This window comes from Salvelinus fontinalis, chromosome 38 (genome assembly GCF_029448725.1).
Source record: "Salvelinus fontinalis isolate EN_2023a chromosome 38, ASM2944872v1, whole genome shotgun sequence".
NCBI lineage: Eukaryota > Metazoa > Chordata > Actinopteri > Salmoniformes > Salmonidae > Salvelinus > Salvelinus fontinalis.
In genome coordinates, this window is record NC_074702.1 from 22,622,224 (window position 1) to 22,644,641 (window position 22,418).

The window sequence follows — 22,418 nt, forward strand, 5'->3', positions numbered from 1 at the left end:
CTATCCAATGTGGATATCAAAATCCTGTATCGGCATGCTTGCAGCATTCAAATGTTTACATTAAATGAAAACAGCTGCTTGATAAACCTATGCTGTTAGGGTTGCATTTCATTTGTTTTACAGTATATTTACAGTCCTATACACTAGGGTCAGCAGACTCTTTTACATGACAATGGTAGTGACTTGTGAGGGCCCATATGCCGTTTGTTGGCACATTTACCAAATGTGGTCTCAAACATCTCAGGGTGACAGTACACTGTAACATGCAGTACACAGAGGACTACACACCTGAGTAGGGTTGTGTGTGTGTGTGTGTGTGTGTGTGTGTGTGTGTGTGTGTGTGTGTGTGTGTGTGTGTGTGTGTGTGTGTGTGTGTGTGTGTGTGTGTGTGTGTGTGTGTGTGTGTGTGTGTGTGTGTGTTTGCATGTGCACACGAGTGTGTGTGTGTGTTGAGGGTTCTTTGTGTGAGTAAACTTAAAATAAATGAAAGCAGTTATGGATTGCGTTTACAAAAAAATCCATCTCAACCATGTATTGAATTGGAATTGTTTGAAGATTTGACTTTTTATCACAATTATTATGATGATTATTGTGATCTCAAGTAGCTCAACACTAAACGTATAAGATCCTTAATCCTGTGGAATTTGGCAATAGAATCTTCCAGTCCTGGTTCTGAGTTATCAGTAAATCTGCTAACCGCTTCAAATTAGGGCAAGTATGTCTTGTGATATACTGTCAGTGATTTTTTGGGGTCTTCCACCTTCTCTTCTTACATGCCAATAGATTCATGACGATGGACAGAAATAGAACAAAACTGTTATTTTCTGTTTGTTTTCAATGTAAACGTTTATTACTAATCCATGACAGGACACAGTTTGTTTTTCATACAAAGGCACGTGGTTCATTCAGTGCAATCTAGCATTACATAATACACACTAGATTGCATAACACAAACAACATCGGTTGCTTAAAAATATCTGAATAGACATTTCATCTTGGTGCAAAACAAAACAAGAAACATATAATTATTGAATAACTTCAGCGACCACAATTTGTTGTATGCGAATAGACTGGTTTTAGCCATCCCTGAAGTGACTTTTAGTTACGGATTAAAAATGTTTTCCAGTTTATCCAGATAATTTCAAGCTTATCCAGGCAGATGTGATAATATAGCATTGTGATTATCAAAATAATACATTTACAAGATCAGACCAAGATAGTCTCCTTCAACTCAATTGCACAAGCGCTGAATAGATTGTTCAAATTAATATTTAAAAGATTTGCATACATTATCAATTGGAATAAAAATGTGCCACTTCCTGAAAATGTATATAAAACAAACTAGTCTATGATAGTGCTTGCATTATTGCATTTGCTTGCATTTGCTTGCATGTGTATTGTGTGTGTGTGTGTGTGTGTGTGTGTGTGTGTGTGTGTGTGTGTGTGTGTGTGTGTGTGTGTGTGTGTGTGTGTGCGATAATGTCAAGGACAGGATATGAAGGAAGCCTTTGAATTCTCTGTATTTATCATGTCTTACTCTAAAGTACCTTGTATTACGCTGACGTGGTTAGCTAGGGAAAGCCAGGCTACTGCATTAAAAGCCTACTTGGAAAGCTTTAGTGGTTTAGAATGTTCTGCCCGTGCAGCCTAGCTGACTCCCTATAAACCGCACTGCTGATCAAACAGAGCTCTGCCATCAAGAATATTAGATGTGTAATTCCTACACTGATTTGCGTTGGCAGAGGCTTAGGGCCAGCATATTCAACTCTGTTATTGAAAAATTAGAACTAAAATGTCTCTCCACAATTTGTTTTAAAAATCAAATGTGTTATGTTCATCTGTAATGTCTAACTTTCTCTCTAACGTTCTCTCTCTCTCTTTCACACACACACACAATAATTTCATGAGATTGTTCGCCCAAAAATAATTCAGTTGAAGGCTTGCCCAATATATTTGGTAGCAGGCCAAAAACAGTTGCATAGGGTATAAAGACAACAGCTCTCCCATTCGCCTGTGTGTCATATGACACACGGAGCCGTCCAATCGCAGTGCAGTATTCTTCACTGCTGCCGTGGGTCTCACATTCATGTGTCTGTCAGTCATAGCAACTAGTAAACAATAATATATAAACACAAAAATTGGCAAAAATTCTAACCCATATAATCTAGGTAGGTCTATGTTATTTATACAGCTTGTTATACAACATTCCCATGAAACACCATGGACTCTATTCATATATTGTTATTTACTTTTAATTAAAATAGTAGTACTAGTAGTAGTAGTAGTAGTAAAGTGCTCTATGCTATTATATAAATGTTTGCACCTAAGAATCTGTATTGCAAGGAACATTTCCTCACATGTAACACACACTGAGTGTACAAAACATTTAAGGACACCTTCCTACTATTGAGTTGCAGCCTCAATTCGTCGGGGCATGGACTCTACAAGGTGTTGAAAAGTGTTCAACAGGGATGCTGGCCTATGTTGACTCCAATACTTCCCACCGTTGTGTCAAGTTGGCTGGATGTCCTTTGGCTGGTGGACCATTCTTGATACACACGGGGAACTGTTGAGTGTGAAAAACCCAGCAGTGTTGCAGTTCTTGACACAAACCGGTGTGCCTGGCACCTACTACCATACCCCATTCAAAGGCACTTACATTTGTGTGTCTTGCCCATTCACCCTCTGAATGGCACACACACAATCCATGTCTCAATTGTCTCAAGACTTAAAATTCATTCTTTAACCTGTCTCCTTCCCTTCATCTACACTGATTAAAGTGGATTTAACAAGTGACATCATTAAGGGATCATAGCTTTCACCTGGATTCACCTGGTCAGTCTGTGTCATGAAATGAGCAGGTGTTCTTAATGTTTTGGACACTCAGTGTAGATGTTATTGAGTCTGCAAGCAAATACTGTAGGTCCACAGCACATGTCATGTCTCTCATTCACAGCACAGTGTATCAAGAATCAGTGCTTCTCTGTTCATCTTGGATCCTGAGATATTTGCTCTTGTTTTCCACGCCACCACCCCACTTTCTTATTGGCTTAATGAAAGGAAAGAAAACCAATCCTGATTGGCCCTTGTTGGATAACAAAACCCACGCCAGAGGTCCAACCACACGTCAGAGGCAGCTAAAGTGCTCTGACGCTCAAATGTTGGGGCACAAGTCGGAGTGTAGTGGATGAACATTGTTGTAATGGGCCTGTTCCATTACAAATACTAGGGATGGGTTGGTAGTTTGTGGGTAACTTCTCTTCTCCCAATGGATTACTGCTCGATGTCATTTCTGCCCTCTTTCAGTGTTCTGGACCATTATTTGCCTGGAGGAAAAAAAGATAGTAAGTTAGAAGCAGGGGTTGGGACACAAATTATTTTCCAATCATTCTGAACTGAACCCCTATATTTTTTGTTCCGTTCCATGGATTAGTGGATTTGTAATAAAAGTTCCGGCCAGCATAATAAAGTTCTGAACCGGTTGAAGAAAAAAAAGTTGTGGTTCATATAGTTCCTTTTTGTAATTTTTTTAACCTGTGAAATCGACATAGTTTTTATATTTAGCTCATTATTTTACCTCACCATTTAGCACGGATAGAGCATCTTGCTATGGGACGTGCAAGTTAGTTGTTTACATGTTTAATTTTTCAGAGATGATGCAACTGAATTTTCACGGGTGGGGAGAAATGGGTGAACATGGAGGAGCATGGTTTGAAGCGCTGAGCATCATGACATAAATTGGGAGTGTGTATAGGCTATTACTAGCATCAGAACTTTACTGAATTGCAGAATTATATACTAGACAGGGATATTTTTGGAACAAAAAATAACATTATTAACCAGTTCTCAAGATTTGAAAATAGCAGTTCTATTCCGGGAACAGGAGAGATTACTTTCGTTCCCAGTTCTGTTTCCGTTCCTTGACATGTTTTGTTATTTTCTGGTTTTCGGGTCTGTTCCCTGAACTGGTTCCAACCACTGGTTAAAACATCACGATAAATAAAACAAACTCACAATAAAGCCAGTACATTATGTGTTCAAATCTTTTCTAGTGAACGGACAGTCTCTTTCACATAGCAAAAACAATCAGGGAGTTTCTGACAAGTGGCCTTAGGTGCGCCTGGTCTGGTTTTAGCTGAGGTAAGCCCGGGCTCTGTGTGCCGGGCGCAGACTGCCAGCTAGCCAAGGGGATTGAGGGTGAAGTTGAAAGCCACTGTTGGGAGCCTGGTACACTACGGGGCCATAATGCAAAGAGGAAGCATGTGACACACCCTAAGCTGTAGGAGCTGAGACTGAGGGACTTCTGAGAGCTGGGGGCCCTTTTATTTTAAAGCCACTCAGACAAGCAACTTAAAATCTTACCCAAGGGTCATAGAGTACATAGAGAACCAGCCATGATGTTTGCGGTTTTCTGGGTTCAAAACTTCAATGGGTAGAGCCAGCATGCTAACTAGCTAGCATCATGTTAGCCATATTAGCTATAAGCTAGAATTATGTTAGCCATATTAGCTATTAGCCAGAATCATGTTAGCCATGCCAGCTAGCATCTTGATAGCAGTTTAAACTGTACTGTATGTCAATGGGCTAACTACAAGTCAAGGAAGGACATTTCTAATTAAACGTAAAATGAGACAGAAGTGGTGTCACCAAAGGGGTTTAGGGTATTGGTGTCGGTTTGAGTTATTGGGATTCATGGTCTTGTTTTTGTTGAGTGGCCTACGGTGAATGAGCTAGTTAATGGTAAATTTACAACCACAGCGTGTGGGCCAATAAAACCAGGGGGACAGGGGGACATAGAGGACGATGAGAATGATTGTGAGAGGAGGAGAGAAAGAGAAAGAGGGGGAGAGAGTAGAGTGGAGGACTCTGGTAATTAAGAGTCTAAGGGAGTGTGAGAGGGGGCACACACTGCTCAGAGCAAACTTTGTGCACAGAATCCTCACTCTTATTTATGCACCCTGTCTATTCTCCCTTCCTTCTACCCTTTATCTTCTTCCTGGCCTTTCCTCTCTCTCCATTCACTTGTCTCTCCCTCTGAATGAATAGTTACAGCGCTATGGTGTCCCCCCCCCACCAACACCCCCACCGTACACCCCTTTAAACTCCCCCTCTAGCTCAGTCTTGAATAGGGAGTCGAATTGAGCAAACAGTCAGCCTGTCAGCTCAATAGGAGGTCTGGCCGTGAACTTCAAGTCCTTCCCAGGCCCCCAGCGTCACATTGGGGAGAGAGGCAGGGAGTGGGGAGGGAGGTGTGGGGTGGGAGGCTGTGGGGAGACAGGAGGGAGGGGGTGAGTGGGAGCCACAGACACAGACAGACTTTAGGAGGCCCCTACGTGCCAATATTGGGGGGACCTCTGCCTGCCACAAAAGTTCCCAAGACTGGAGCTTTTGCTGGAGCTATGGGGGAGGGTGCTCCAGGTCCCAGCTGCCTCCCCCCACCCCCTAGTCTAGGCAGGAGGGGTGTGTGCAGACGGGACAGTGTCTGCCCCCTGCCCAAACTCCAGCCCTCCAGACCCGCACACTCAGACGCAAGCTGCTGACTGTGCCCACCCACCCCCGCGCCTCGCTCCCAGCCCGCACAGGCCACACATCATCTCATTACCCAACGCCAGCCACTCCACTGTCTACTGTTTGTATTGTTTTGGGCTCTGCATAATTTACACAGTAAATTGAGAATGGCCCTGGCCCCTGCTCAATCTACCACCTGTTTACAGAGACTGCCCGTGATTAGTGGGTTTGCATTAGATTAGACACTGTTACTACTAAGGTTCTCATGCGATGTTTTGTTAGACTGGCTCCCCAACATAGCAACTTAGACAAAACAACTTTAATTAAAAACTGCTACCAGCTAATGGTCCGATGAAGCTCCAATGTGAATGTTGTGGTTTTGTCATGATTTTCTTCTCTCTCCACATTATATGTTTTCAGATGCTATAATTTATTTTAATATCCTTAATAAATTCATTATGTCTAGTCCTAACAGCAATGTCTCTGTAGACCTCATGCAGAGGAATACCTTGGCGGGATTGGCGATGAGGCACGCTTAATAGCACTCTAGTGTTTCACCGTCCATATGCATGGGTAGTAACTCAGTAGCCCATCCATTAGCAATGCTCTGGCACCGTACAGTATCTTAGCGATAGCACTGTCTCAACCTCCAGTACGCAGACACAAACAAAGGGAGTTCTCTCCGTGTGGCACGGACAATGGCACACATTGTTTACCGGCTGCCTTATTTAATCGGGCCCAGCCGACTCTAATTGGTGTTTTGGTTATTAAGCGTTTTTTAAACTTGCAGCTCCCTGTTCGGAATAAAGGAGGGCTACAACAAGCTTGCTTAGGAGAACAATACACGACTTGTCTCAGCACCAGCTCCCCCAACACCTCACCCACCAACACAAAGACAGCTTTCCGCTACTGAGACCTCGCTATCATACTCTCATTCGGCCTCTGCCTCTCTCGCTCCCTCTCTCTGTCTCTCAACCACACTCACTCTCTCCTGGTCCCTTTCGCTATGTGTTGGTGTTGTACTGCAGTGTCTGTCTGAGTAGCATACACTGACTCGTGGACGTCACAGTTTTGTCCTTTAAAGATATGCTCTGAGCTGCTTTTAGAATTTTTTACTAAACAGTCATTAGCGTAAATCTTTACATGTCAGCAAATCAGGATAATTAATTACAAAAAAGGAATGATAAGACTTGGTAAAAATAAATATTGCAAAAAGCGTACTGTGTCTTTGATTACTAATGATAATAATAATAGTGATGATATAATATAGCCCTAGCTAATATTCGTTGAGAGTCTCTGGGTGTAACTATCTTATATAATATGCTAAATGTGGAACATTCATATCTCAGTTATTCTGACCAGGGAATACGGCCCGCGTATTTCAACCAAAATGGCAGCCGCCGCCATGTCGGGCATGTGTGTGAAGAGGATGGCACAACAATTCCCAAACGGGAAGAAAACTGGGCTGTTCAGAGCACAGATGCCCACTGAATGCCTGAGAGAGAGCAAGAGCAAGGAGGGATTTAATGCAAGCACACACACAAAACCCAGCCTTCCTCCCCCCTCCATCAACGCGTCTCGTGATTTCTGCAATTAGCAAACACATCTGAGGTGCTTAAAGGCAAGGCCAGCCTGGCAGAGGGAGGGAGCGAGAGAGGATGGGGTGATGGTGGCGGTGGTGGTGTTATGGAGGCGTGATGCAGCATGGCGGGCGTAAGGCTGTTGTTGTTACCTGCTCTCTCTGGTCCTCACTTCCATTTCATGCCAACGTGCGTCGTCCTAAGATGGTGGCGTGAGCTGCGTCTCGCAGTACAGGAGAATGGGGAAGGCAGCTGAGGATGAAGCGAGGGAGGGGAGAAGGGGAGAGGCGATACGGAGGAGGGTGAGAAGAGGGAGTCAAAGTCAACAGCAACCTCTCCTCCTCTCCCTGTTTTTCAGCCTCATTTTGCCAGCATTCTGTCATGGTGGTGTTGGTAGTCTGCACAAAAAAATAAGAATAGGGAAAAAGATGAGGCAAAAAGAGAAAATGTGAGTATGCAGTTTAACCAGCCGAGATACACATACATGCATATGTACGTATACACACGCAACCACACACACACACCTTTTCATGTCTTTTCTCATGGTACAGTCTGCCCCTGAGCATGCAAATGACTTTCATTATGCAAATGCATGCAAATCAGATTCAACCATCTGAGAATCAAGACTGGGAAGAAAAAAAATAGACACAGAGATTGAATGAAAGAATGAAAGAGAAAAAGAACAGGGGGAAATCCTTTTGAGTGGCAGGAGGCGGTAAGTTAGGTAGATGGTATGTGGAGGAACAACAGTGGCCTCAATTGGACAAACAAGATTACCTTTTGTATTATAAAGATTTCTTATCTTTTTTCTGACTGCACTGTATTTTAACATCATACTTGATATCATACAAGTTTCATATGAAGTTAAGTTCAGACTCACATCATCTGCAATAGTAAGAAAAGAGATTGCTCCAGCTAACGCAGGCTTTTCAGCCATTCCACAATAAATGTCTTTACTTTCATTCAAGGACGCAACAGAACTTGAGCTCTGTTATGGAATAAACACATGAATTTCACATGTGCTCATGTGATCTTATGTGAAGTTAATGTGATAACGTGACAACATGTAAAAGCAACATGTGATAACATGAAGCTACACATGTGAAAACATTTGAGCAAGCGCGAAAACATGATCTCGTGAAAGAAATGTGACAACATGGGGATGCAACATTTTTACATTTTTGAACGTTTTTCACATGTGAAACTGCTTATTTCCCATGTTGCTTTTACTGCAAATCACGTGAGGTGAAAACTTTATTCTCCACACAGGTGAACAAGTGGTGTTAACATGTGAACTCTAAATGTAATACATGTGAACATATTGTTTCACGTGAACAACTAATGTCACGTGTCTCTTTTCATGTTTTTTTGTAAGGGAAGTAATGAAATAATATGGGGGTTTTAAGGCAAGCGGTACGCTGTTCAGCTAAAATAGTGTAATACTGTATATTTAATCAATATGATGACATTTGATCACTTAGTGACGCACCTGGGATTTAAAATCGCACTCTCTATATTTGGAGTATGCTGATCTTTCTGCTGTGTCACAAAGTCTGCAGTATTCTCAGAAGTCCTCCACAGATTAATTACCTACAATGCATCTCTGCAATTAGCTCAAGAATGCCATCTGCGCTGCTATTTTAGTTCTAAATTAATCTGACTATTATCTCATCATTGATTTCCTTTACTTATTTCATCAATTTGGGCGTTTTCCTAAATAGTTGTCTAATGTTGGTGGGGCATATTATTTACTTACTCCTGAATCACAATGATAAATATAATAGTTATTATTGAGTCTTTTTTTTAACAAAGCTGGTATCTACTTTGAAGAACAAAGTGTAGGAATAGAGGTGAAATCAGTTATTGATACAGACTTGGTGGCGTAGCAGGAAGATCGTACGTAATGCCTTGAACCGAGAGGCTGTGAGTTCATATCCCAGGTGAGGACATAAATAAACAAACAATGTAATCATGTGTGTCAAATATGTAAATTGAAAACACTGCGACTGTGGGACATTTTGTTTGCAGGGCCTATGTAATCATGTGAAATATCCCAAAATGTACTGTAAGTCCAACCAAAACCACATGAAAGGTTATGTGATCACGTGAAAATAAAATCTAATGCAGTGGTAGAAAGGCTGTGACCTAGAAGGGGATTGTTGTCTAAAATATGCTATTGAAGTCACAGATGGTTTGCTGTATGAGATCAAATGTTGGGAAACTTCATTATAACAAAAACAACAATACTACAGTATCAACATGCTAGGTTGATGAAGAGGTTGCTGGAGCTATTGTATCAACATGCTAGGTTGATGAAGAGGTTGCTGGAGCTATTGTATCAACATGCTAGGTTGATGAAGAGGTTGCTGGAGCTATTGTATCAACATGCTAGGTTGATGAAGAGGTTGCTGGAGCTATTGTATCAACATGCTAGGTTGATGAAGAGGTTGCTGGAGCTATTGTATCAACATGCTAGGTTGATGAAGAGGTTGCTGGAGCTATTGTATCAACATGCTAGGTTGATGAAGAGGTTGCTGGAGCTATTGTATCAACATGCTAGGTTGATGAAGAGGTTGCTGGAGCTATTGTATCAACATGCTAGGTTGATGAAGAGGTTGCTGGAGCTATTGTATCAACATGCTAGGTTGATGAAGAGGTTGCTGGAGCTATTATGTTAGCCTTTGCATTGTTTTAGCACAAAATAGTCAAGCATATTGAAGTGGTGCTTTTCCATGTCATTCTCCAGCCAAGCTACACATGCAAGTAACCCAAGAGCTACAAACTAACTCCACCAATCTGGGTTGGAATCTACTAACTAGCTACCAGCCTAGCCTATACATGACATTTGGTGAACCAACGAGCAAACTGATCGGGGAGGGGAGAGCTGCTGTCTATTTTCACTCTCAGGCTAGAGGAAGGAGGCAGCTTTCGTTTCAGAGTGCCAGTAGGGAGGCACTATTTTGTAAGCTGTAATGGGGGAGTAGAGATAGGGGTGAAGGGAAGGGCCTTGGAGTATGAGAGAGTAGGTTAGGAGGAAGGGAAGGGCAGTAGTAGAGGGGGTGGGGTACCACTGAATGGTGGCAAACCTCTCCTAATTGGCACTTGACATTTTTCTGCCATTGGCACTAAAGTGGGCCAGCTTTCAAGCCCGCTCCGAGTCCTTGTTGGAAAAGTGCCATATGCAAATATGGCGAATGGGCTCCATTATGAAGCCTCTGATATTAACAGCTCAGGGAACAATGAAATTGTGTGCTTACTCTGGACTCGTAGGTGTGTGAGCGAGAACAAGACAATGGCTGCCATAGCAGCTTCGGTCTGAACAGCCCCTTCACATGACGTTCTGACAAGTCATTTCACCAGAATGGCCTTCTGTGGACTGAGGCTCTGTCAGGCTCTGTCCAAAAGCTTTGTTCAAGACTGAAATAGTTTGTTTCAGTTTGTGCAATATTTGCCAAACTTCTGAAAATGTAATATTTCTCTTTATGTTGAGAGTCTCTTTTTCCTAACTGTTAAAATATACAGAAAAATATTTGTTTTTTTCAAAAAACGCATCCTATGTTAAAGCATTACCATTTGAGCACATTGTTCTAAATGCTAGAATGTATAGTGTTCTGTAATCCTTCTGATATTTCTCTATTTGGATTGTTTACCCTTCACTAGCTCCCGGGGCAACAGTGGAGGGAGATCAAAACATAAGTCCTGTCTCCCTTTGGAGACTTCTTGGCAAATCAATGATGAATTGTAGCAAAACTGAGAAGCATTTTCAAAGACCGAGAAATGATAAGAGACTGATTTTGGACAGATAGGCCAAACAAACTCCCAGCACTAACTTCCAAGAGGAAACATATAAAGCAGATTGTCAAAAGCCATAAAGCAGTTCCATCTTTATCTCCATACAAGTCGAAACTGTCAGGGAGGAAACAGAACAACGGGTCCAACGATAGCACCCAACTCCGGTGTGGTCCGAACCAAGTCAAAGTACACCTGTTACTGCTAAGTTACCAAACTTGATCTCCTTTGTCTGGGTGGGCCCATTGACTTCTGTTAACGCCTGAAATACATTAATTTCTCTGTGAGCGACAGGGAGGCGGGGGACACTTTAGAAATAGCAAAGTCTGCCCCTCTGTACCAGCCCAACAGTGAAGCCATTTTCCAAACTCTGTTGGTGTGTTCTGTTGAGAGAAAGGGAGGCAGAGAAAAGGGGTAAGAATCACTGGGCCTTTTTCAGAAACCCATCTGGCTGTTAGGACCCGGAGGTGCTGAAATGGTGGTAAAGGAGCCCATTGTCTCCCTGTGACAAGTGGACTAGCTCTATTGACTGTAAAGTCTACTGGTGTGGGGCCGCCAGGGCCCGGCCACAATGCCTGCTTTTCTACTTGACACTTGGAGTCTAAATCTGCTTGCCTAGTGCCTGAAAGCTAAGACAAATCCACCAAACCCTCCCTCTGCTCCCCTTCCTTCCTTTCTCCTCTCCCTCCCTCCACCCTTTCTCTTTATCCCCCTCTCTCTTTGACTCCCTTCCACTCCAGACAGGGCTACTGTAGAGTCCTGGAGGTTTTGTGGAACTCCTGTTTTTGTGCCAATTTCAGGCAGGCAGTGCTAAGGCCGTCTTTCCTCTGGGGTAGGGTTGCAAAATTCCAGGAACTTTCAATGAATTCCCTGGTGTTCTAGAAATCCTGGTTTTGCAACTGTACTCCAGGGTCCCTAGTGTGGACTGTTATTGATATGACTGTGCCACACACAGTTATCCCACTTATCGCCACCAACAAAACAGCTGCACCAGTGCACACACCTTCATGGGCATCTGTTACTGACATCATATAATCTTTTCTTCAAATAGTATTCATGCTTATCCTACAAACTGTAGCTAATTGGAGAGAAAACATATTTTTACTGCCTGAAAAAGAAATACAAACTGATGTCAGAAAGCTAATCTAACTTTGCTGAAATCTCTACCTAGAAATGTTGTCAATCAATCAAATTTTACTTGCATAACACTTTGCCAATTGCCAATATGCCAATTTGTCACATTAACATGTATATAGTTATACAACCACAGATAACAGCCAAGAACAGTCATTGGTGCCTTGTTCCAGGTCCCCTGGATTCTTCCGTTGGTAATGACAGTAGCTAGGGAAAACAGACAAAGAGCCAGGTACCACTGTGCCACCGGAGGAGGTGACATCACTGCCTGTCACTTCCTGTCAAGGCCCTCGTCTCTCTCGCTCCCTCGCTGAGCCCTGAGCTCAAATGTCACACTCAGCACCTGCAATGCAGCAGGCAGGGACCGCTGCACAACCCGCTAAGATTGTGACATTGTGAGTGTTGTTGCTATACAAACGCTCCAACAGGAGTTTCAGTTTAGTCCAACGTGCCATATTGGAGTCAATATTGTGTTTGTTATCAAAGCAGAATTCAAATGTATAAATTTAGCTGAGTACATGTGATTGAAACCCTGTTTAGGCCATTGATCACCATATGAATAACATGTTTTTCAAACATACTGGTGCTATAGTATACAATTTACTCTCCAATTTCTCTGTAATGTCTTGAAGCTATGGAAGGCTGATTTGGCCAAAAGACAGAAATATCCTACTAGAGGCCTCACTCGACATGATTCTTTTTCTTCTTGAAAAGAAATCAACATCATTGCCTTGATGGCTGATTGAAGGTGTGAAGATCTGATTGACCAATTACTCCCCACTATGGGCTGAGGCCCGGATTGTTCCCTCTCTCATGGCTCTGTCACTGGGGGCAGTTTCTGGTTGATTGCCCTCGGACCACTCCCCCACAGAGCCCCACACAGTGGCATTCAACAAATCCGTCAGGCCTTTCCACATGGTAGCACCTCATGCAATGGAGGCTTTGCCATGGCACATTCACAACCAAGCCAACTGTCACCTCAAATCAAACACCCAAACAAAACCAAAATCAAACACCTTCCCATATGAAAGAAAGAGGGGGAGAAATCAAATAAACAATCGTCTAACTTAACAAAACTGGCCTCAAACAGATCTGTCCATTCGACTATGTGCTGGCAGGGGACAACTTCCACAATCCAAAATAACATATGACATTAGAGGCCATAATCAGCAACCATACTTTCTATTAATTTCACCTGTTTTCCAACAGCCTTAACTAAAAACCTATCAGCCGAGTACAGAATTGCTACAGTGGTAGGATGGTGTTACTTGCATCTACTGACTGGCCAATTTGTTAAGCATTTCAGCAAAGTCCGCAGTCAGCACCATTCAGGTTGCCGTTGGTTCTTTGGGACCTGCCCACCACTGCTGGCCATGTGATTGTAAGGATAAGCTGGTGCATGCAGCCCCACACAGAGGGATCTGGGGCTTATTAGATTACAAGTGATCCTGTTGGACCAACTGGGCTGCGAGGGACCAATGCCACCGGCCATGTGCAAATATGAGGAAATATGTGTATGGCATTGTGTATAACTCATTATTTTTAGAGATAAATCTCAAAGCGATCAGGATTTCCCAACTATACGGCTCAGGGGAAAATCTCAATGCCTCAAAAATGTGAATACTCAAATTAGTAAATTTATAAGAAACTCAACAAATACTCAAACTCTCAAATCTACTGCTAAAATTTTCAAAGGCAATTGTGATATATTTGACGCAATAACAGAGACCAGATAGTTGTAATTGTCAAGCTGAGTTAAAAAGACACACACATGTACACATCACACATAAACCTGTGCAATTGGATGACATCACACGACTTACTTGACTTTTTCTTCTGCTCCCAAGTCCTATGATGTCGGCCATTTTCGTTGCTTGTTTTGCTGTGAATGGTAGAATGGGGTGGTGCAGCATGGGGGATATGTGTTGGGGATCTTGATGCCTTTCAGGAGCGTAATGGGATTCTTGTTACTTTCGGTTATCTAGCTTTATGAAGAATGTACATCACTCATACAGCTAGATAACCAAAGATAACAACCAACCCCTAAGGCTGCCCATCCTCTTGTGCCACAGGTGATATGCATGGGCCAGATTCTGACCTATAATCAGGAAAAAGACAGTATAAACAATCAGAAATATTAAGACTTGAATTTCCCTTTTCAAACTTAAGTGCACCCTGAGTAAACTGTAGCAGTTCTATGGAGAGGTCTGGTCACATTCATGCAGTACCTAAAATGTAAGAAATGCTGATTATTTTAAACTAATCAACTTTAATCAAATGTGTACTTAACAGTTCACAAAAATACCAGAACCTCCTGACCCTCTGCTTAAAGTACTCATCAGCAATTGGCCACTTACTAACTGTAACATTTCCCTGCCAATCCGCCCTCAATGTTCTGCTGTTACAAAGCCTTTGATTGGACGGTCAGCCCGTAACATGGCAGCCAAAGCCTTGACTCCTCAAAGTCAAATAATCAGCGTGAGGCTTGATCAAAACACCAGTCCAAACTGGTTACGGCGCCAGTCTTCCCAGACCACTCCTCTCCGCCCCTGCGCCCACCCCTATGGTGAGGCAGTCTTTCACAAGGACTGGCTCCATAGGAGGGTAATGGCTTCAAACGCCGCCCCACGCCATTTCCAAAATGTATTTTTTTAATTAAAACTGTTTGACTGTAAGATACAGAGAGAAGGGTTTGTCTCTTGCGTTTGCATATCTATCAGAGATTCCACACTAAATTGGGGAGGGCATGTTCAATGTTGGGGTCAGAATACGGCACAAAAGCACAAACACACACAAGTGCAAACCTACACACACAGATACACACACACACACACACAGAGTACACACATTTCTGGCACATGGCACAAGGGCCAATTAAATTTTTTTTTTGTCTGCCCAGCCCTACAACGAGGCTCCTCCCATCTATACATGTTCTAATGACTGACAGGAGAGAGATGGACGGAGAGCGAGAAAGAAAGAGAACATTCTCCCCTTTAGTGTACACATCTTTACCTGTAGTCTCACACTGTTGGCAGACAACACATCCTCTCCTTACTGTCAGCTAGGACAAGGATTCAAGCTTCAAAATGTCTTATTTTGGTTCATAATCTACCAGTCACCATAAGGATTTCTAACCACCTTTATTATTTCTTACTACAGTATGCTACACAAGGACAAAGCAAGGCTCTTTGAAAGCATCCGCACTCACAAACATGCATATTCCATACGGTACATGCACATACACCCATGCACGCAAGCACACACACGTGCAAACCAAACAAAAGCGTGCACACATGCTGGAAATAGGAATGATACTATCTTTCCTGAAAAAGTGACTATTCACCCAGGAAGGTATTTCTTCCTGCCAAGAACAAAATGCCATCAAAACAAAATACTCATGCAGTTACAGAAATGTCCTGATCTCTACGTGTTTTTTTGTCAGAGAGTGAATTTACATGTTACAACATCATTTGAAATTATATCTGACATGGATATTGGATATACTTTGTTAAAATAATAAGACTTGATTATATAAGCATAAAGGGTTATCAGTACATCTATCGCAGTGATTCATTTGATTGTACTTATAATGCATGAAATTATTTAGAATTATACTGTTCCAGGATAAATATGTGAAATTCAACAAAATAATAATAATAATTTACTGTTTTTTTTAATACTGTACACGGTATGTGAGACAGTTGTGTGATTTATTTTTAAATTGCTAAATTATTAGATAAAATAAATACTAATAATACTACCACCAATGATAAGTAACATTATATTCTCAACATTATATTGAAAACAATCAAAAACATGTATTTTATGTTATTTTCAAGAAATGACATTTACCATGTATTTCATCGTTTGCAGTGGAGAGTTGGAATTGGAAAGTTGTTGTTTTATCAGCCCATTTTATTAACCAATATTATTACATATATATATAATCATATTATTATCATTATTACTGTTATTATTATACTGTGCAAATTCCAAATAGTTTGATACGCAGTTGTGACGATTCCTTCTGATAATGTCAATGGATTTGACCAACTTTATTTCAAGTAATAATAATAAACATTATTTAAGGAAATAAAGTAAGAAAGAATACGTTTCATATTAGGCATAGATTGCGCCAGATGCGATTACAAAGAACTCACACTGCGCCTCTGTAACGAAGCTCATCTCAGATTCAGCACCACAACAGTGGACAGCGGCCTTGTCTCTTAGTAGCCTTCAGTGCCAGGATTTCAACACCAAAATCCCCGATAAGCATATTAACTATCATACAATCAGTTTGTTAAAAATAACTGCATTTGTCTTCTTGTTTTAACAGTTTAACCTAGGCCTCCTACCCTTTGGTAAATTCAGATAGGCTTCTATGGCGCAGTAACATGCCAAGGAGAGATCCGGTTCGACTGTCTATTACTGCATCTTGCCAACCACATAATTGCCAAGGGGTATAACTCTTTCAGCCATTCATTCATTAATTCAAACAAACCTAATCACTCCTCACCATTGGATAAGACGTTGGTGACGTCCTTCAAATTTATCCTTAGGAATGATTGAAAATGTTTGATGAAGCAATACACAATGCACATATTTTCTGTAGATGTATTTTAGGTACAAAGAACGTAGTTATAGCTTTATAATAAAGTGATCAATGTATGCCATTGAGATATGACGTGAATCGATGTAATTCAATCCAACCTGATCCGTAATGTATTGGCACAATGCTGTTGCCCAGGTCCCAATGCTTATGCACGAGGCACAAACTGAGGTCATTTCTAAATGTTCATCACATGTAATTGGCGCGGTCCATGCAATCTGTTGGCAGAGGGCCTAAGCTACTGTAGCCTACCGCTGCACACTGGAACCTTGTGACGTCGTTATACCAACAGCGTCCACTGCTAATGAAAAATGACGAGCTTGACAAGTATGGACGCAAAGGTGTAGATAAGCAGTAAAATAACATTTCATTTCTGTATTCTCTTGTGAAATGGTGATTAATACAGTATTAATATCCAAATGCTTAGTCAATTTGTAATATTTTAACTATTGAATCGAATTGACTAAGTTTTCAATGGGTACTTGCACTGCACTCTTACGCACAAATAATATCATATAGGCTAATCTAATTACAAAAGTTTGGTGCTATCGAGTATACTTGGGACATCCCTACACTAACCCTAACATTAACATTAACCATAACCATAGCCATACCCCATTACCTAACCCTAACCTTAACCTTTACCTTAACCATTTTACATTTCGACTTCAACGAGGTATGGACGTTCCAAGGATCCCAGATAGCACGAAACAACTACAAAAAGTTACGATTTTAGCAAAACACGTCCCACAATGCATACTAAAGTCCATTTGGAATTTGTGCAAGTGATTTAACTGAGTTAAAGTGATCAATGTCTAAGCCATACCTGCCCAGTTATTAAGACTGTAAGAGTGTGTGGTGTATTTATATTACCTATGCCACCTGCTCTGTTGCGCCTATATGTCTCTCCATTGAAACCTGAAAAAAAACAAAAACAAGAAACGCTTATTTTCCAACCCATCTGCAGTCGTATGGTAACTGTCCGGTTAAAGTCAACAATTACAACAACCCAGTTTCGTTTGAACTGAGTATATAACTTTTTAAATTGTCCCTACAGACAGGTACGAGGCCTCAAGCCTGCATCTGCCCTTCTAGATATGACGTTGAGGCGACATAAAACCACTACATGGTTCAAGATAGTAGGCTAAAATTCACGAGAGCGTTGTTATGTAATCTACCTGTATAAAGGCACCTGAGCTAGATAGGACCCGAGTCTAGGACACACCTCAGATGACATCTCCAAAAGCTCTTTAAAAGACATATAGGCAATAGGCAGATCGATTTTTAGACAAGGCCTTCAACAATACTCGTCAAAAACCGAGTCAGACATACATTACGCACAACCCACAATCCAGCTAGGTGCTTGGAAGAGATGTGCACATTAAAATATTTGCAATTTAATAAAGAAAACACGCACGTTTATGGATAGAATGTCAACAGATGTAGCACGAACTATAAAACCAAACAAAACAACAACCTGGCTGTGCAAAACCAATTCGCTTTTTGATCTTAGGCCGCAAAATGCTAAGCGTTACATTCCATATAATTCTGCAGTCTCTTTATTTACACATCATACCATGGCCTATGACAACAAATGTGTACGCAATGTGCTATTGCGCATTATTAACGTATATATTAGCGTCCTGTACAGGCATACCAATGTCACATATATAGTACTACTTCACAAACCATAATGAAAATGCATATCCATGGTCTATGCTCCCGTAACGCTCACACGTGTGCTACAGAAGGCCGAGTATTCGACGTGCACGTGCGGATTTGATGGCCTTGTGATTCTCCATCCACCCGCTATAGGTGTGAGCAGTAGTACTTTATACCATTGCTATTAAGCGTTTTCATAATCTGGACTCGAATCTCAATTGATCAACTGATCAAGGCCGTGCCTACATTTTGAATATGCGACTTTTCCTTAAAACTATAGAAGTTGAATAATAGGCTACATTATTGTAGAAAACATTATGTTGCAAATTACAAAGGCGGATGACATGTAGACAACTTTCTTGTGATGTTTTATAAGTACATCTGGCTACATGAAGTATTTATGTAGAAATGGTATGTAAAATGACATATGCGTTATATTACCTCTGTGGGTCTGCGTCTGTCTGTGTGATGCATGTGGAACCTTGCAGTGTGAGGGGCATGGTTAGTCTACTCCATGGTGCGTAATGGAGGTTGTTATCAAGCCCCCTAGCCTAAGATTGACCATATCCCATCTTTCTTTGTTTGTGCAAAACTATTAAACTATAATAGGTGAAGTGTTGAGTGTAATGAAGGAGAGAGCTGTGTCGTATCTAAAACATTGTGAGCCTGACCTTCCAGTCATTAAATTCAAGAGAGCCCAAATCCAAAATAATGGATATGTCGAAATGGTTGTTTCCATATGCTACAAACATAATTTCAGCCTACAAAATTAAACCAAGCTGTAATGGATAGGCTAGTTGTTTTTTTTGTCTTGTAGGCTATCTAATGTCCGGACACCGTGCAATAGAAATGTTCATACACAATCTTCAAATGAGCATAACCATTTGAATTGATAGCCTATTCGAATGATACAGGAAAACCCGTGCCAAAGACGCCTTTATCGCGGCCGATATTGCACAAGTAGCATACAGTGAGTGCCAAACCCACCAGGATAAAACGATGCGCTAGCGTGTTCTTTTATTTGTTCTCTTTTATGCTACACATGCATGCAAAATTACGACTGCGTTGTCCGCATCCGCTTCAATAGCACGCAACAGAACATACATTTTGTAATCATATATGCCATACTCACCCCGGTGTCAGCCAGCCACGGTTACAAACGCTCTCCACAACAATCAACCAAGCGAGTCCAGAGATGTAGAACAACTGAGTGCTTGTAGGTTGGCTCGCGCCTGGTCTTGAGCTTCATGGCTGCAGCTCGCTGTGACGTCGCGCTGGCCCCATCCATTCATCTTTTCGCGGCTGGGTCCCCCTTGTTTATAATCGAGATTATTTCCCATAGAGATGGTGTTCGCCTCCCCCCGCGGAGAGCGAAGTGAACCGTTCGCTGTGCCTCGCGCTCGCCATTCCTCTTGTACAATGCATATGAATTTAAACATGCCTGCCAAAAAACATATAGCCTCGCCAAGACCCTCCCCTTATGACACGACAGTAGGGGCCTCTCTGACACGATGCAGCTCTATTGTGTCCACTCCCCTCTGAAATTAAGAAAACGGGCTGCGATATGAATATATTCAACATCTCTCCCAACCATGGTTTTGTATAACGGTAAATGTTATCGCCCTCAAGAGTGCACGTGTCCAACATATTCGTCTCATATAGGCTAAACTACCACAATCCTTTATGTCTGTTCATAGCGTCCATTATCTTGTGATTTCATGCCAATGGTATGAGATTGAGGTTATATGAATCAGTGATATGGGCTTCAATAATCCACTTGGGATACATTTCTAATATTGAGTGAAATAACTCTATGACTCTAAAGTCTAAAAAGTTTGTCATGGCTGGTTGGAGTGAGTGTTCGAACCTGGCTCCTGTGGGATTATATGAATTCCATGTAATCTTGTCTAGTTACCAATATTCGTTTGACATGAAGGCCCCTGCGACTATGGACTAACTCCTGCGCCTGAAACAAGTGCGCGCATTCCCCATTCCCTTTGTCTGTCTCTTTGATACAGAAGACTCGTGGAATGTGACCACTGGATCGCCAGGGTGAGACCGTGCAAATCAGCTTTTACCGTCAGCACCGAGTCCAGACCAGCAGACAAGAGCCAAGAAAGGGGTCTAGGTCGGTTGATTATCATAATAATCAGATCGTGGGGAGGAAAATCTCCTTTGAATAAATTACTTCTTCAATAGGAGGCGCGACTGCCAAAGAGACAACTTTGTCAGCCACAGTTGATGTTGGTTTCTCTCTATCAGTGTTTAGGGGTCCCCATTTCTTTCTCTCCAAATTTTGGACGCTTTCCTAGAGATCAAACTATAAATACGGCTACTGCTTCTTTCCCGGGCTTAGCTTGGTAAGCTTGTTTTCTTCTCTCCAGCACACAACGATGCACAGGTTACCAAGGGCAAGCCTAAAACCGTCCTTTGGTAGCGGCTAATGGGCTATGGGTTGGGACAATGGCTTCGTTTCCCCCCAGCGACCGCATGATGGGAACCCGGGGACCGTGGTGGACAAGAGATTGTTCAGAAATGTATGATGGCAATTTGCACGTCTCAAGTTCATTATCACTCGTCAGGCAACTCTAGCATGTCTCCCAACCCCCTCCTGGCAGTACATCCTCACTGGTTGCACACTTTAGCCTAAAACCACAAAAAATGGACACTCTTCTTATAGGTGCCTATTAGTCGTAGCATATTTTAGGCTAACATTTGAGAGAAATTCACCGTGCTTAATTACTTAATTATCTCTAATTACGCATACATCGAATATGTCTTGTAGTGCTCATTCTGTGATGTGTCTACTGACGGGTTTAATCTCTTGAACAGCTTCCTGTGAACAACTAGCCCATCAGTTTAGTAAACACCCATCTTTTGGGCTGGTAAATGTTTGGTAAATACATAATGTAATCATTCGTGGACTTTACGCATTGGTTAACAAAATGGAATATGATTGCCAAGGGAGGATTTTGATAATGAATTCATTTTGTGTGACACCACACCTGACTTCACCATTAGGTAAAGGACAACACACTTGTTATATCATCCAGATTCCGTGCATCCATAGACTATGATATCCTTCTTCATTTGCTTCTGGTAATAGATTGAGATTAAGATTCAGAACATCTTTATTGTCCAATTAGACATATTGCAACAAAAACCCAAACATACAAGGAAAACACACATAGGCCTACATAAAAATATAAACCATGAAAACGTGAACTCTATCTTGCAGAACATGTGTGTGTATATATGTGTGCGTAATGACAACCCGCCTGAGATCCATCTTTGCTCTTGCTTCTAGTGAAGCAATAGCCTCATAGTCACCGATGTCTGAGCATGGAAACGTGTTGATTCAGACTCCCAATGCGATTATAGGCACTTTAAAAATGCAAAGACAATGTTTGATTTTGTATTGGTTTGAACGTAAATTACAAAGCCAAAGTCTTTTTCACGAATAGCTCCGTACCTATACAGCGAGGCGTCATAGAGCCACATTGCAAAGGTAAGACGTGGCACAACGTTTATAAGAGCCCCGTAAATTAGTGCACGGAGAGAAATTAAAAATGAGATGAAGCAACAAAATTGAACAAACACCGACCATTTGCCTCATGGTTTTGTGGCCTTATTTCCCCAAATAACATATGTTTGCTATTCACACTTCAAGGCACATTAAAGTATAGCCTGTAGGCTACGAGCCCAACTCAGCAGAGGTGTGTATCCGGCAATAGCAAGGTTTGCCAGTGCAAGAGATTTGGGTCAAAGGCACAGGTCACTCCCAATCTCTTTAGGGCGTGTACGCTATTTTTTAATTGAAATATGTGGCAATTATAGACTACAAGTGCAATGCAACTTCGATCATATTTATGCATGTGTGTGTATGTGTGTGTGTGTGTGTGTGTGTGTGTGTGTGTGTGTGTGTGTGTGTGTGTCTGCGCCTGTGAGAGAAAGAGAGCGCGAAAGAGCGAGAGAGATACAGACATGGGGTGTGGAAATTGAAAAACCACTTCAATTGTTTTTAAACTTTGCCCATAATACGTCCACTCGTATTTATCAATTATATTTAATCGTATCACATTTCCCCGATAAACAATCATATTTGTGTGCCAGGGCTTGAAATTATGCGCTTTGCA

At 41.7% G+C, this 22,418-nt stretch overlaps 1 long non-coding RNA gene across 2 annotated transcripts; it reads right to left on the minus strand.

The window, feature by feature from the left end:
- Positions 1-817: 817 nt before the first annotated feature.
- Positions 818-19,656, minus strand: LOC129837105 (uncharacterized). Of its 2 annotated transcripts, XR_008756688.1 has the most exons (5): positions 19,415-19,656; positions 17,494-17,538; positions 13,835-14,109; positions 7,241-7,486; positions 818-3,326 (listed from the first exon to the last, which is right to left on the minus strand). It is a non-coding gene; the product is annotated as an uncharacterized LOC129837105 (long non-coding RNA). The 2 variants fall into 2 exon arrangements; XR_008756689.1 differs by lacking the exon at positions 17,494-17,538 and having other exon boundaries at positions 19,415-19,652.
- Positions 19,657-22,418: the final 2,762 nt, after the last annotated feature.